The sequence below is a fragment of the Trichomycterus rosablanca genome, chromosome 9 (genome assembly GCF_030014385.1).
Source record: "Trichomycterus rosablanca isolate fTriRos1 chromosome 9, fTriRos1.hap1, whole genome shotgun sequence".
NCBI classification, from domain to species: Eukaryota; Metazoa; Chordata; class Actinopteri; order Siluriformes; family Trichomycteridae; genus Trichomycterus; species Trichomycterus rosablanca.
The window spans coordinates 23,839,915-23,857,052 of NC_085996.1; the positions used below are offsets into that span (position 1 = coordinate 23,839,915).

A 17,138-nucleotide genomic window follows, 5' to 3' on the forward strand; every position below is an offset into this window, starting at 1 on the left:
AACAGTATCTCGGACCTGCCTGGTGTGTTCCTTGGTCTTCATGATGCTCTCTGCGCTTTAAACAGAACTCGGAGACTGTCACAGAGCAGGTGCATTTATACGGAGACTTGATTACACACAGGTGGATTCTATTTATCACCATCAGTCATTTAGGTCAACATTGGATCATTCAGAGATCCTCACTGAACTTCTGGAGTGAGTTTGCTGCACTGAAAGTAAAGGGGCTGAATAATATTGCACGCCCCACTTTTTAGTTTTTTATTTCTAAAAAAAGTTTAAAATATCCAATAAATTTCGTTCTACTTCACGATTGTGTCCCACTTGTTGTTGATTCTTCACAAAAAATTACAATTTCATATCGTTATGTTTGAAGCCTGAAATGTGGCAAAAGGTTGAAAAGTTCAAGGGGGCTGAATACTTTTGCAAGGCACTGTATATTTGATACCCCATTGCTGCCAGCTTGACACTGATAAATTCTGTAATGACTTTAATTCTTGATAACCTGCTGTAATAAACATAAGAATAAAAAAATCAAAGTTCCTCCTCGCATTTACAACAAATATGTTTTTGGAGAAAGACATGTTAATACTGTAACATCAAATTAATCAATTGACAGGAAATTTATTATGGTCTGACATATAACATTTGATAATGAATAAAAGATAACTCATTCATATATTGGTGAACAAAACTTTTTACACTTAATCAAAAGATTGAGGGTAAATTGCTAATATATCCAGTCAGATATGTTTAGTTTGTTTTATGTTGTATTAGGATTTTAACATCATGTTTTACACTTTGGTTACATTCATGACAGAAATGGTAGTTACTCATTACACAAAATTCATCAGTTCAAGTTTTAATATCAAACAATTTTGTATCTCCAATTCACCTCACTTGCACGTCTATGGACTGTGGGAGGAAACAGGAGCTGCCGGAGGAAACCCACGCAGATACAGGGAGAACATGCAAACCTCACACAGAAAGAACCCGGACCACTCCACCTGGGAATTGAACACACATACATATATATATTTATTGTTGTTTGAACATCATTAATACATGGGATTTGACACTATCTTAAAGCTTGCCTAACCTGGCACTGTGCAAGCAGAATATGCATAAAAATGAAATTGTAATGGTATGCTTCAAAGCTAACTAAAACATGAATCTTAATACTGGTCTGTCAAGCTAGATGTAGTGTTTGTCTAGTCTAGCAAAACAACCACTAACCAGTTTACAACTACCCTACTTGCATGGTTCTAAGGAAATGTTTGCTAACGTACTTACCTTCATATTTGTCAATGTCGCTGGAGTTGTACATTTAAAATCCTTTTTCCCGCTTGTTAGAAGAAGCAGTACAAACCATGCGTCGGTCGGTCTAAATCGTTCACTGTCAGACGAGGTTAATCTTGAAGACAACAAGTGTAAAAGAGAGCCATGCCTAACGGTATCTGCTTGTTGACGACTGGCAAATGAATACCGGAAGTTGATCTGCCAGTATACGAGAACCCGGAAGACAGTCGTGCATAGAGCCCAGAGCCGTAGATAGAGAGAGTTGCGACACTCCTTGATCTCGCCGCTACGCGGTCACGTGGTTCATGTCACCCTCCAATAGTTCCAAACAAACCCGGCGCTGTCATGTTCTCATATGGGACAGGCAGCAGTGAGTGAAATATTAAACAGTAAATAATAAACATTTGTACAATTTCTGGGTATTTTCAACTGCGTTTACATTTACTGCATCTGCTTTAATATCAATTTGGTATATGAAGTGGAAGATTGATGTTTATAATGACTTAATAGGTCGTTCTTGTTAACACACAGTACATTATATTAGCATACATTACATAATGCGATATCATTAAGTAGTAGAGACAATATACAGTACAGAGATTAGACAGTTTTTTATGTTTTGTTTTTTACATAAACTAATCTCCCTTCACTTTCCTGAGGATTCATAATAATAATCATTTTGGTTAAACACTAAGCCATGTGGCTGGATTCATAAGGTTTACCTGCACTGAATGAACAGATTCATAAACACACTACCGTACCAATACCTTTAACATTATAGTGCAGGTACATGAAATAGCATTAATTCATGTCTTATTTCATGAGTAAGTAATAATTTATTCCTACATGTAATACATGAATTAATTCATAATTAATATGCACTAGTTCATTTTGTCTAATGTAAGTGGTGGACAAGGTACACAAACCATGTAGTTGAGTTGAAGTAGAGATATCCAAGGTAACATATTACTCCAGTAAAAGTAGTAGTAAAAGTAAAAATACTCTTTACCTCCACTAAAGTACTAAACTAAATTTACCTTCAAATGTACTTAAGAATGAAAGTAAAAGTATAATGATTTATTATGGCTCTGATGTTTTATTATCATTTCTGTAACAAGACTCTTGATTAATCAACTTTTAATTAATCAATTTTAGGTGAAAAGACTCTAGTGTCAATAATTTAGCTTAGCTGACTAAGCTAAATTCAGTTATACCTATTAATTAAGATAAACATGTAACATTTAGTGCTGAGCAAATGCTAAATAATAACAGTATTACGTATATTAATGACATCAAATTCATTATTTTTTTTAAAACAAAGCAACAAACAGCTAAAAATGTTTGATAAGTAGTGGAAATGAATGGGGCTCTATGGGATGTTTGGAACTATACAGAGCTCCACAACCCGGAAGCTGCACAGAAAATATGTCCCGCCCCCTTTCCAACGGTTCCCTATGGGAGTGTCGCCACTCTGTTCTCTCTACCGCTCTGATAGAGCCTATTAAGAGGAGTGGAGATAAGTTAACGTTCAGTAAAATAATTCGAATCAAAAGTAAGTTTTTTTTTTAGTGTAGGATGTTTAACTGTGTAAATGTAACAGCATTTATTTGTATATTTTGATATTTCCCGTTATTAAAGAGTAATTAAAACATTATACAATGTTCGAAGTTCTGAAAATAATTAAATATGAAGCGATTTGTTATTAGAATTGGTTGACTGGATGTTTTAAGGCTATGTTGTGTATTTTTGTGGAATTGCTGATTGGATGTGAAAAGATTTAGCACACTTAATCTTCCTTGTGCGGTGCTAGCTAATTCACTCCTTTTCCCGTTTTTTTTTTTTTTTTTTTTTTTGTAGAAAAAGGTTAAGGTAGGTTAAGGTTAGGTCTAACTGGTTTTATTTCTTTATACATCCAGATTTACCTTCCTTAATAAATGAATATTTGTCAGTAACAGTGTTATATATTAAGCCATTTAACAGTGTATGTATAATGTATTAGCTAGTTATCATTATCCATTCTAAGTGTACATACTCATGCCTGTTTTTGATTTTAAGTGAGTTTTTATTTGACCAAAAGATTTCTTCTGGCTGAAAACAGGTGACAAAAACAGCAAAATACATTGTGCTAAAGATGTAAATGACAAGTCTGAGCAGTTTTTATGTTGTTCTTTTACAGTTTTACAAAAAAAAATGCAGAGATGTTAATGCCTTTTACCTCAAAAACAGTATAAAAAGTAATTTTTTTAAATGGTCATGGTGTTTTAAGGATAAATTAGGGTATATGAAATGCATTTATCATATATACAATTACACATGTAAAGTACAAGTACATGTTTTTGTTTCCACGTATTCCTGCTTGTATGGAAGCTGGGGTCAAAGCACAGGGAGAAAAAACAGTGCCAGAGCCGTGATTCAAACCCGCAACCTTCTAGCTGGTAACCTACAGCTCTACTCACTAGGTTACCACTGCCCCAGGTTACTCACAGTAGAGACATGCATAAAGCGATTATATGATCCCTTTGATTTCTGTGATTGCATATATCTGCTTTGCCATTGATGACTGAGAAAGGTTATAAATAAATTTATACACAGCAATTTTACAGAGATGTAAGTACATTATCTCCAGCACAATATCTTACAATTTATTTCAATTGTTACTTTCAGCCAGAAGGAACCTATTTATCAAATGAAGTTCTTAGGGAAAATACTTTTAATTCAAATTGGGCATGGGTATAATCAATTTTGGTTGTAACTATATCTGTAGTGTCAGCATAGACAGTCATGGACAGTCAGTGAAACTTGTTGTCACATATAAAGATAAATTAATGATACTTAATTCACTGTTGTTATAGATGAACATGTATTGTCCCTTTTGTGGGTACAAGATAGAGAGCCAAAGCTATACATTTTGCAGTGCATGTGGCAAAAACATCGTTTGTTTGAAAGAGGCAGCAGGAAAGATCTCTGAATGTCAGGCCAGCACCAGTGCAGGTACAAATAAAGGGAGATACTTTGTGTGTGTGTTTTTCATAATTTGTATACACTATTTACATTACATATGTTTTGTCAGGAACGTCGGGAGAAACCGCCCTTGATGCATTCCTTAAATTTAGAGATTTAAAAGAGAAGGACAGAAAAACATTCTTCAAAACAAAACGACCTAACTCAGTCACAGGAAAAAACAGTAAAGGTAGCCTTTGTTTATGTATTTTAATTATTACTAAGTTTCTTTATATTCTTTTATCATATTGCTGCTTATTGCCCTTTTATTTTAAAATTACTTATTTTACTTCAGATTAATGTTGGAGTTATGCGGAGAGCGGATGATGTTTTAAAACCTGTAAGGGAAGACCATGCCCCTTCCTGTTGAGCCAAGTTGGTCTTCAGAACAGCTTCTTGCTGCATCCGAAAAAAAGCTAAAAGATTTTAACCAGGACTTGAAACATGGCCCATTCATCATGTTATATCCTGATGGAAAAGAAATAAAAAATATTCCAGGAACAGACAGGCCTTTCACAATTGAGCGATATAAAGAGGCTTTGGGAAAAGCATATCAACGGATTACGCTGTACATCTGCAAAGTTGAAGACTTTTTAAACAGTAATATATCATCTCATTTCACAATATGACCAGCCTGTGATAAAATTAGTTTGAAACCAGTTTCTGACTATTTAAATTACATATTTAACCCTATTTATAGAACTATAATCTAAACAAATGGCACAATCAAGTCTAACCAGAAATAATCTAAAAAATGTAATAATTATTAAACTTTTTTTAAGAATACAGTGGAGCTTCTTCATGTTCAGAAGATGACTCAGAAGTCTACAGTGTATCACAAAAGTGAGTACACCCCTCACATTTCTGCAGATATTGAAGTATATCTTTTCATGGGACAACACTGACAAAATGACACTTTGACACAATGAAAAGTAGTCTGTGTGCAGCTTATATAACAGTGTACATTTATTCTTCCCTCAAAATAACTCAATATACAGCCATTAATGTCTAAACCACCGGCAACAAAAGTGAGTACACCCCTAAGTGAAAGTTCCTGAAGTGTCAATATTTTGTGTGGCCACCATTATTTCCCAGAACTGCCTTAACTCTCCTGGGCATGGAGTTTACCAGAGCTTCACAGGTTGCCACTGGAATGCTTTTCCACTCCTCCATGACGACATCACGGAGCTGGCGGATATTCGAGACTTTGCGCTCCTCCACCTTCCGCTTGAGGATGCCCCAAAGATGTTCTATTGGGTTTAGGTCTGGAGACATGCTTGGCCAGTCCATCACCTTTACCCTCAGCCTCTTCAATAAAGCAGTGGTCGTCTTAGAGGTGTGTTTGGGGTCATTATCATGCTGGAACACTGCCCTGCGACCCAGTTTCCGGAGGGAGGGGATCATGCTCTGCTTCAGTATTTCACAGTACATATTGGAGTTCATGTGTCCCTCAATGAAATGTAACTCCCCAACACCTGCTGCACTCATGCAGCCCCAGACCATGGCATTCCCACCACCATGCTTGACTGTAGGCATGACACACTTATCTTTGTACTCCTCACCTGATTGCCGCCACACATGCTTGACACCATCTGAACCAAACAAATTAATCTTGGTCTCATCAGACCATAGGACATGGTTCCAGTAATCCATGTCCTTTGTTGACATGTCTTCAGCAAACTGTTTGCGGGCTTTCTTGTGTAGAGACTTCAGAAGAGGCTTCCTTCTGGGGTGACAGCCATGCAGACCAATTTGATGTAGTGTGCGGCGTATGGTCTGAGCACTGATAGGCTGACCCCCCACCTTTTCAATCTCTGCAGCAATGCTGACAGCACTCCTGCGCCTATCTTTCAAAGACAGCAGTTGGATGTGACGCTGAGCACGTGCACTCAGCTTCTTTGGACGACCAACGCGAGGTCTGTTCTGAGTGGACCCTGCTCTTTTAAAACGCTGGATGATCTTGGCCACTGTGCTGCAGCTCAGTTTCAGGGTGTTGGCAATCTTTTTGTAGCCTTGGCCATCTTCATGTAGCGCAACAATTCGTCTTTTAAGATCCTCAGAGAGTTCTTTGCCATGAGGTGCCATGTTGGAACTTTCAGTGACCAGTATGAGAGAGTGTGAGAGCTGTACTACTAAATTAAACACACCTGCTCCCTATGCACACCTGAGACCTAGTAACACTAACAAATCACATGACATTTTGGAGGGAAAATGACAAGCAGTGCTCAATTTGGACATTTAAGGGTGTAGTCTCTTAGGGGTGTACTCACTTTTGTTGCCGGTGGTTTAGACATTAATGGCTGTATATTGAGTTATTTTGAGGGAAGAATAAATGTACACTGTTATATAAGCTGCACACAGACTACTTTTCATTGTGTCAAAGTGTCATTTTGTCAGTGTTGTCCCATGAAAAGATATACTTAAATATCTGCAGAAATGTGAGGGGTGTACTCACTTTTGTGATACACTGTATGTACGAACCATGTCCAAACCTTCTGAACATAGTTCACTTTACGACACCTTGGTATGTACTACTCTGTATCACCCCACTTAAATTGTCTGAATTCATAATAAAATAATAATAGTAAATAATTATTTATCGTTATATTTGCTTTTTCCATAGCCTTGGGAAGATCCGGATAAGTCGAGCACTCCATGCACTGAAAGTACAAAGAGGTAAAATACAACCTTGCAAAAAATGTATGTACTTGGTACAGCACACATCCTGACTTTATCAGCAAAGTTATATTATTTCACTTATTATTCTTACTGTTTCACTTTTTCCTGTAAATGTTTACTTCTTTTTACTTTTCTTCTTTAAGAATGTACTGAGAATTAATCAAGATAAAACCATGTAAAGTACCAACACCTTGCATATTTTGTTCATGAGGTGTGGTGTCTACTATCTTTCCATAGATTAACTACTATTTTCTTTGTCATGCTTTGTCATTGTATTAATTTAACTTAAAGTTTTTGTTTTGAAACATTATCAATTGAAGCATTCTAAATCTTTTGCTACAAATGTACGTCAAACTAATATTATTAGCACAAATATTTAAGGATTGTAATCTTAAATGTTTGCTTTTAATTGTTGCCGGGCAAGCATTTATAACTATGTCTCTTTTTATATTACTTGCAGACCCAACTCTTCCCAGCCTTCTGACCAGGTAAACAAATGCTTTTGAAATGTATTGTATTGAATGTGCTAACATCAAAAAATGCAAGCTTAACTGTAATATCTACTCTGAAATTAGATAAGAGAACCGGTGACAGCCCAGGGAAATGTGAATTCTGCCTCAGCCAAAGATGACTTCTATAGGTGAGCTATGAATCTAATAGAAAAAAAAAATCCAGAAACCATAAGGCCTGGTTCAAAAAATAGTTAGTGGTCAATTATTAAATTAATAATCACCAGTAGCATGACTTCCATGTGCAATTAGATTTCTCAAACACAGTGACTAACATTTCTTTTAATTATTATTGCAGCACTTACACTAATGTGTATGCACCAATATTAATTGATGATAGTGATTCAGATCTAGAGGAAGTCAAGGAACAAGCAGAAGAAGAAAGGTAAGAAAGATGATATATTGTGTTTACACAATGAACTTTAGCAGATGAACTTAATAGTTTTAGTTACAGGCTTTTTAAACACTGTGTGTAATAAATGTTATTTTTAGAAGACATTCCTGCTTTGCACATATAAAGATAGCTTATCTGCTACTGCAGAGTTTGTTGGTCATCCTCTAGTTCTTTATCAGTGGTCACAGAACAATGCCCACAGAAAGCTGTTGGCTAAATAGTTTTGGTTGGTGGACAAATCTTGGTCCAGTAGTAACACTGAGGTGTATAAAAACAGCAGCACTGCTGTGTTTGATCTATTCGTACCAACATGCAACACACAATAACATGCCACACCATGTCAGTGTCACTGCTGTGGTGAAAGAAACTCACCAGCCAAATAATACCTGCTCTGTGTTGGTCCTGGCCATTCAAGAACAGAGTAATAGGGGGCTAACAAAATAACCAAAACAACAGATGGACAAGTATTTGTTCAACGTAGATTAGATCTTAGATCTTTTAAAATATATGTTGTTTGATTCATAAATGTTGTAAATGTATTAATACCATGTATTATTTTGCCATGTATTCTGCCATATTTTACAGCACAGATGGTGTGACTGCTGAAGATGTTGTGTCAAATCTCAGCACAGATTATAAGAACTATTTGCAGCAAGTTTAACATAAATCGAGCTAATGTGTGGGATGGAGCATTACGAGGTTTTAAAAGAGCATCGTATGATCCAGTACATGACATGCTGGTGAAATTCACGGATGATGAGGGGTAGAGTGAAGATGCAGTGGACACAGGTGGCCCCAAGCGTGAATTTCTAAGCCTCCTGATGGACTGCCTAAAAACACGAAGAATCTTTGATGGCCCAGAGAATGCAAAATTTCTCACCTTTGACAGTGACGGTACTCAATTACTATAGTGGCACATTCTTAATTATTTTTCTGTGTGTATTTATGTATGTGTATGTATATGTACTGTATGTGTGTGTGTATATACACTGCTCAAAAAAATAAAGGGAACACTAAAATAACACATCCTAGATCTCAATTAATGAAATATTCCAGTTGAAAATCTTTATTTATCACATAGTGGAATGTGTTGAGAACAAAATAACATAAAATGATCAATGTAAATCAAAATTATTATCCCATGGAGGTCTGGATTTGGAATCATACTCAAAATCAAAGTGGAAAATCCAATTACAGGCTGATCCAACTTCAGTGGAAATTCCTCAAGACAAGTTAAAATGAGGCTCAGTAGTTTGTGTGGCCAACATTCAACGCATTCCACTATGTGATAAATAAAGATTTTCAACTGGAATATTTCATTAATTGAGATCTAGGATGTGTTATTTTAGTGTTCCCTTTATTTTTTTGAGCAGTGTATACAGTGTATCACAAAAGTGAGTACACCCCTCACATTTCTGCAGATATTTAAGTATATCTTTTCATGGGACAACACTGACAAAATGACACTTTGACACAATGAAAAGTAGTCTGTGTGCAGCTTATATAACAGTGTAAATTTATTCTTTCCTCAAAATAACTCAATATACAGCCATTAATGTCTAAACCACCGGCAACAAAAGTGAGTACACCCCTAAGAGACTACACCCCTAAATGTCCAAATTGAGCACTGCTTGTCATTTTCCCTCCAAAATGTCATGTGATTTGTTAGTGTTACTAGGTCTCAGGTGTGCATAGGGAGCATGTGTGTTCAATTTAGTAGTACAGCTCTCACACTCTCTCATACTGGTCACTGAAAGTTCCAACATGGCACCTCATGGCAAAGAACTCTCTGAGGATCTTAAAAGACGAATTGTTGCGCTACATGAAGATGGCCAAGGCTACGAGAAGATTGCCAACACCCTGAAACTGAGCTGCAGCACAGTGGCCAAGATCATCCAGCGTTTTAAAAGAGCAGGGTCCACTCAGAACAGACCTCGCCTTGGTCGTCCAAAGAAGCTGAGTGCACGTGCTCAGCGTCACATCCAACTGCTGTCTTTGAAAGATAGGCACAGGAGTGCTGTCAGCATTGCTGCAGAGATTGAAAAGGTGGGGGGTCAGCCTGTCAGTGCTCAGACCATACGCCGCACACTACATCAAATTGGTCTGCATGGCTGTCACCACAGAAGGAAGCCTCTTCTGAAGTCTCTACACAAGAAAGCCCGCAAACAGTTTGCTGAAGACATGTCAACAAAGGACATGGATTACTGGAACCATGTCCTATGGTCTGATGAGACCAAGATTAATTTGTTTGGTTCAGATGGTCTCAAGCATGTGTGGCGGCAATCAGGTGAGGAGTACAAAGATAAGTGTCATGCCTACAGTCAAGCATGGTGGTGGGAATGCCATGGTCTGGGGCTGCATAAGTGCAGCAGGTGTTGGGGAGTTACATTTCATTGAGGGACACATGAACTCCAATATGTACTGTGAAATACTGAAGCAGAGCATGATCCCCTCCCTCCGGAAACTGGGTCGCAGGGCAGTGTTCCAGCATGATAATGACCCCAAACACACCTCTAAGACGACCACTGCTTTATTGAAGAGGCTGAGGGTAAAGGTGATGGACTGGCTAAGCATGTCTCCAGACCTAAACCCAATAGAACATCTTTGGGGCATCCTCAAGCGGAAGGTGGAGGAGCGCAAAGTCTCGAATATCCGCCAGCTCCGTGATGTCGTCATGGAGGAGTGGAAAAGCATTCCAGTGGCAACCTGTGAAGCTCTGGTAAACTCCATGCCCAGGAGAGTTAAGGAAGTTCTGGGAAATAATGGTGGCCACACAAAATATTGACACTTCAGGAACTTTCACTAAGGGGTGTACTCACTTTTGTTGCCGGTGGTTTAGCCATTAATGGCTGTATATTAAGTTATTTTGAGGGAAGAATAAATTTACACTGTTATATAAGCTGCACACAGACTACTTTTCATTGTGTCAAAGTGTCATTTTGTCAGTGTTGTCCCATGAAAAGATATACTTAAATATCTGCAGAAATGTGAGGGATGTACTCACTTTTGTGATACACTGTATATATATATATAGTGGTGTTCAATAAAATAGCAGTAATTTAAAAAAGTGAATAAAGCACAAAATCGTTATAATAACTTTTATTCCCATAAATGCAAATGCACTGAAAATACTACATTTTCAATTCTACATCAGAACATTAACAACATTTAGCCAGTTTGTGTTAATCCTTTACAGAAAGCTGTTCAAAATAATAGTAGTGCCAGCAGTTTTCTTTAAAAACTCAAAAAATGTATGTACAGACTGAAAATGTTTGAGGTTTCACCTCACTTTAAATTACTGAACTAATTGTTTAAATTACTGAACTAATTGTTTGTTAAAAGAACGATTGTTTCCGAGATCTGTGTTGCATGGAGTCGACCAACTTCTGGCACCTCTAAACAGGTATTCCAGTCCAGGATGATTAGACTACATTCCACAGTTCTTCTGCAATTTTGGGTTTTGCCTAAAAAAATGCGTTTCAGAAGTCAGAACACCAGTTCTATATGGGATTGAAATCAAGGGATTGAGCTGGCCACTCCATTACCTCAATCTTGTTCATCTGTAACCAAAATGTTTTGGGTCATTTTCATGTTGAAATACCCGCTTTAAGGACATTTATTCTTTGACATAGGGCAACATGATGATCTTAAGTATTCTGATATATTTAAATTGATCCATGATCAATTATATCAATTATATAAATTGATCCATGATCCATTATATATATATATAAAATAAAATAAATAACTTTTCGAAATTCCATTTACAGCTGCCAGGAATGATGAATACTTTCTTGCTGGGAGGATGATCGCAGTCTCAATAGTTCATGGAGGCCCTGGCCCTCGTTTTCTTTCAGAAAACCTTTATTATTACCTTGCTGGTAAAGGAACATCCACAGATTCAGCCTCAATTAAAGACATAAATGATGACCAGATGAGGTCGTCTCTTCTAGAGATAACATTCTATACTAGCAGTCATAAAGAACTGCTCATAAGCATGTGTCAAATCTTTTTTTTTTTTTTTTTCCAAAAGACCAGGTGCCCTTAATGTAATTCAAAGTCCACTGTGTGCTTAAACATGCCCAATTTAAGTATTGTTAGATCATGAAACTGAAACCTTTCACCAAGAATCTTTCTATCATTTTGATTAAATAACTGCTGTATTTTTACTATAGATAGCAAATGCACAGACATTGGAGGAACTACAGAGCTCAGTGAATAAGCACTCCAGTTTGCTGCAGACTGCTGGGTGTTTTCAGTACCCCAGAAGTATTGAGAAAAAGGAGATAATCATCAAAGATTTTATGCAGTGGTTCATCATTTATCGGAATCATTTTTCCATTCAAAGGTAGCGTATCCCTCATGAGTTGTATATTAATTTGTATTTCCCAACTCTTAATCTGTTATTGCATCTTTTAGCATATAATTGACTGTTTTCCAGATTTAGGGAAGGACTTGCATCACTGGATGTCATTCATGCTCTGGAACAGCATACTACAACCTTTAGACAATACATGTGCTACAGCGAAAAAAGACTATCGGCATCCTCTTTAGAGGCTAGAGCTTAGTGAAGTGGGTAGCTCTAGAAGACAAGAGGAAAACATAGTTCTTGGATACTGGAGAGACTACCTGCTCGACACTGAAGGTTTTTATATTTATTTCCAAATGTGACACTAGCATTTACTTCAGATTTTAAGCTGAGTTGTCTAGAACATTGTTTGCAGTACAAATCTATCAACACTTAATTTATTGTTGTTTTTTTTTCTTCTTTTTTAGAGCAAGAAACAAAAATCTCTCTTAAGGACATATTGATGTTTGCCACAGGATTAAATGCAATCCCTCCATCTACAATCTATCCACAACCACAGCTTGTGTTCGATACAAAATCACGCTTTCCAGGTGCGAGTACTTGTTCGAATACAATTAGGTTACCATTTTGTAAGACATATGAACAGTTCAAACAAGACATGGACTTTGGAATTCAAAACTCACCAGGTTTCGGACTTATTTAATTTCTTAAATTAATGTCTTTCCCACCATGCAAAAAAAATGTTCAAGTTGCTGCATCACCCAAATTTAACAATTGTGGTAACACAATTTTAGTCTTTAATTGTCATTTTTACATTGTTTTTAAAAAAAAGGTTTGTTCATCAGCATTGAAAAGGAACAGCTGTACTACACAGGGTATTCTGATTTTTGTTGTTTGTTTATTAGAATTTAAACGTCATGTTTTACACTTTGGTTACATTAATGACAGGAACAATAGTTACTTATCACACAAGATTCCTTGGGCCGCACAGTGGCTAAGTGGGTAGCACTGTGTCGCCTTGTAGCTAAAAGGTCCTGGGTTCGATTTCCAGGTGGGGCGGTCCTGGTCCAGGACAGCCCCACCAGGGGAACGAACCCAGGACCTTCTTGCTGACAGACGACAGTGCTACCCACTTGGCCACCATGCCACCCTAGTCTGATTTTAAGTTTGTTTGGATTACAAATTGGTAAGACTCTTCAGTCTTAAATAGTTTTCCATGGCAGACGTCCAGTTGTCCGGTTCAGTCAAACCACTGCGTCTCTGCAAGTCATCAAAATGTAAGTGACCGTTCCGTCACAAAATGGCTTACTTCCTCCTGTGAGACTGGAAAACCACAATCTCTTCCACCAAACCTAAAAAGGAAATAAGAACAGAAAAAAATTATTTTTTGTTTGTTTATCAGAATTTTAACATGTTTTACACTTTGGTTACATTCATGATAAACATGGTAGTTACTCATTACACAAGATTCATCAGTTCACAAGTTTAATATCAAACACAGTCATGGACAATTTTGTGCCTCCAATTTATCTCACTTGCACGTCTTTGGACTGTGAGAGAAAACCAGAGCACCCGTAGGAAACCCACGCGGACAAGGGGAGAACATGCAAACACAGAAAGGAAAGGACCTGGACCGCCCCACCTGGGGATCGAACCCAGGACCTTCTTGCTGTGAGGCAACAGTGCTACCCACTTTTCATTTAAGTTGGTGTGCACAATGTTAGCTCAGGACACAGTAAGTCCATGTTGCAAAATACCATTGTGAATGTAAATTGTGTAATCAAGTTACAATGTCTTGCAATAATTATAATGCTGTTCTCAGGACAATAAAAATATCCAAAACACTATCATGACCACTAATGAGTTTATTAAATCACAGGTGAACTTTCATTTTTAAAGTTTTGTAACTTTTTTAATGTGAGGGCCAGTGTGGCAGCAAGTTTTTACTCCAAACAAGCTAGTACATACTCCACTTGTTTAACTGATTTGTCTCAGTCTTTAAACTGCTGATCACTGATCTGCCTTATTGGACAGCAAACCTTTTGTGGCTTAGATAGGACCCTGAGACATGAAAGTTTTAACTTATTTTTACTGTAGTGCTAGTACTTGAATCAAACAGCCATTTTAAATTACATTCATAGAAATCTAAAGTCTTGTGTTAATGAACTTGGTTACAAGGGCCTGTATTCATAATGCCTCTCAGATTAGGAGTGCTGGCCTAAAATATGTTTCAGTCAGTACAGCCAAAGTAAATAAGAAATACGGCCCTGATTTTCTGATGAATGAGGTTGGTAAACATTTCAGTAATAGAGAATACACTACTGTTTTAGCACCACATAGGGGTCCAGTTTAACTAATCAGGTGTTTAAGGACATGTAGACTACCTATACAAGTGGGATCAAACAACCTGCAGGATCACCTACATTTTATAGGATTCATGTGGAAAAAATTCCATCTATAACGATTAATAAACAGCAGTAGCAGACCTGTGAGGAAGGTAAAACATTGCATCTGGTCTACCAGAGGGGCAGCGGGACTGTAGAACTGGTCTGATAGTGTGAGTGTTCCACATCAATCGACATTCATCGAGGTCCCTCTGTAGCACACCCAAAAACACAAACCGTAATAAGCACATGTGCTCAAAGCTGCCATTAAAATGATGTGCATCCTTTAGGTCACCCAAAAGATCCATCCAAAACTGAGACCTAAACATATAATGACAAAAATTTGTGACTTTTTTTTAATTAAACAATTCAGACTAGTGGCATTTAACTAATTGCATATACAAATGCTTGTAAATTATACCTTTGTTTCCTGAAGTGTGACCACCAGCTTTCAATTCGCTGGTTTGAATGTGAAGAGCCATACATGTGACTTGTAGCTCCTGCAAAATCATCAGAATGTTCAGATCTTAAAGTGCAGTGGATTGCCACCATTGTTCCATTTTCTGTGCCACAGTCTGTGCGCAAACGCACTGGTACCACTCCAAACATTTGTACACATTGTACGTAGTTCTGTGCTATAACCCCAGGGTCATTGTTAGTTGCTCCACATACAAGCCACATAACCTTTCGGGAGTAGCCATCAATACACCCACTAATGGCTAGGCCATATGGCTTAAGTTTATCATAGCCATCCACGTGCCAGATGTGGTTTGGCCCAAGAGCGTGGTAGACTCTTCTTACTAGTCTTCTTTGCGAACGCAGCTGGACTCCTGATGGGTCAAGGCTTGATAACATGACCATAACAGCCTGTCTTCTCACTGTTAAGGCATATTTTTGCTTTAATATTTGCCACATTGAACGGTATCCATAGTGTTGACCAGGTCCTTTTAGCTCTTGTAGTATTGCAGCACGTACAGTTTGCAAAGGGGAATAATTCTTACGTCTGTACAGAGATAATGCCTTTAATTTTGTTTTTAAAGAACTAAGGCTCATGGTAATGCTGTGCCTTGTTCGAAGAAAATCCAAGATTAAATCATAGGTATGGCCCTCGTTAAAGTACCTCCGAATTAGGTCTTCCTCAGAAGCATCTTCAGATGCTGACCCTATAAGACAAAATAATTTATATTTAAAGAAAATATTTGGCCAAGATAAGCCAGCAGTTCAAAACCCGCCAACTTTATGAATGTAACCATACAGAATAAAGCCAGAGCTCTATTCTGCAAAGATTTTACATATTTAACATTTAACCTCTAACACTATCAATTAAACTGGATACAGCTTCTTGCTGACTTGAGGTAGGTAGCTATGTGGTCCAACGATAAATCTTTAAATTATGTGACCGAGCCTTACTGGAGTCCAAACATTCAAAAGATAGTAAATACATAAAACGCTATTGTCTTATTTAAAAAACATTGTTATCACTACCAAAGGCAGTGAAATTATTATTATCCTATGATGGCTGCTAAAAGTTTGCATTCAAATCTCAATACACATATATTTAATACATTAGAATAAAGAAACTTACCCAGCTAGCAAGATAGATCTGGGCCGATTCCGGCTCCGGTTCGGCAGTGTCGGCTGTCTGTCGGCTCGGCACCCCACATCTGGCCCGATAACGGCTGCATGTCGGCATAGTCGGCTGACTGATACTCGGCTACATTGCGGCACTCCGCATCTGGCCCGATAACGGCTGCATGTCGGCATAGTCGGCTGACTGAGCCTCGGCTACATTGCGGCACCGCGCAAATGGCCCGATTACGGCTGCATGTCGGCATAGTCGGCTGACTGAGCCTCGGCTACATTGCGGCACCGCGCAAATGGCCCGATTACGGCTGCATGTCGGCATAGTCGGCTGACTGAGACTCGGCTACATTGCGGCACTCCGCATCTGGCCCGATTACGGCTGCATGTCGGCATAGTCGGCTGACTGAGACTCGGCTACATTGCGGCACCCCGCATCTGGCCCGATAACGGCTGCATGTCGGCATGGTCGGCTGACTGAGCCCCGGCTACATTACGGCACCCCGCATCTGGCCCGATTACGGCTGCATGTCGGCACTGTCGGCTGACTGAGGCGATGCTATTGCCAAGTTTTAGCACCATGCACTGATCAGAGATTGTTTTTAAATTGAAGAATAAGTTATTTAGCAAGCTTGCAACTTCCCTTTAACACTGGCATAAATGTAAAAGAACCTTTTACTCGCTGTCTTTTGCAATCATCATGGCTCACACTGACAAAGTTTCTAGGTGCTTAACAAACCATATATGTTTATATAACTAAATACAATTTTAATAAATAAATGGCTTACGGGAACCTCTTGCATTGGTCTTGGCTATTCGATGCACATAGTCATTTAGGAAATGAGGTATGAAAATGGCATTGATAGCTTTTTTTTGTTTTGATAAACTAAAAAAGCTTTTACATGCACTTTATGAGTTTCAGTTTTTCCAGAACTTTTTTCATGAATTTGAAGTTTTTCCTTCAATCCATGTTCCTTTCTTATGAT

General features: G+C 38.0%; 3 long non-coding RNA genes across 3 annotated transcripts; 2 read left to right on the forward strand and 1 right to left on the reverse strand.

Moving 5' to 3' along the window:
• Positions 1 to 605: 605 nt before the first annotated feature.
• LOC134319989 (uncharacterized) lies at positions 606 to 1,475 on the reverse strand. The gene is made up of 2 exons (XR_010013591.1): positions 1,291 to 1,475; positions 606 to 1,004 (listed from the first exon to the last, which is right to left on the reverse strand). It is a non-coding gene; the product is annotated as an uncharacterized LOC134319989 (long non-coding RNA).
• A 1,321-nt stretch (positions 1,476 to 2,796) lies between these two features.
• Positions 2,797 to 4,865, forward strand: LOC134319990 (uncharacterized). The gene is made up of 4 exons (XR_010013592.1): positions 2,797 to 2,848; positions 4,149 to 4,287; positions 4,367 to 4,486; positions 4,592 to 4,865. It is a non-coding gene; the product is annotated as an uncharacterized LOC134319990 (long non-coding RNA).
• A 3,734-nt stretch (positions 4,866 to 8,599) lies between these two features.
• LOC134319991 (uncharacterized) lies at positions 8,600 to 12,713 on the forward strand. The gene is made up of 4 exons (XR_010013593.1): positions 8,600 to 8,772; positions 12,054 to 12,226; positions 12,320 to 12,523; positions 12,655 to 12,713. It is a non-coding gene; the product is annotated as an uncharacterized LOC134319991 (long non-coding RNA).
• Positions 12,714 to 17,138: the final 4,425 nt, after the last annotated feature.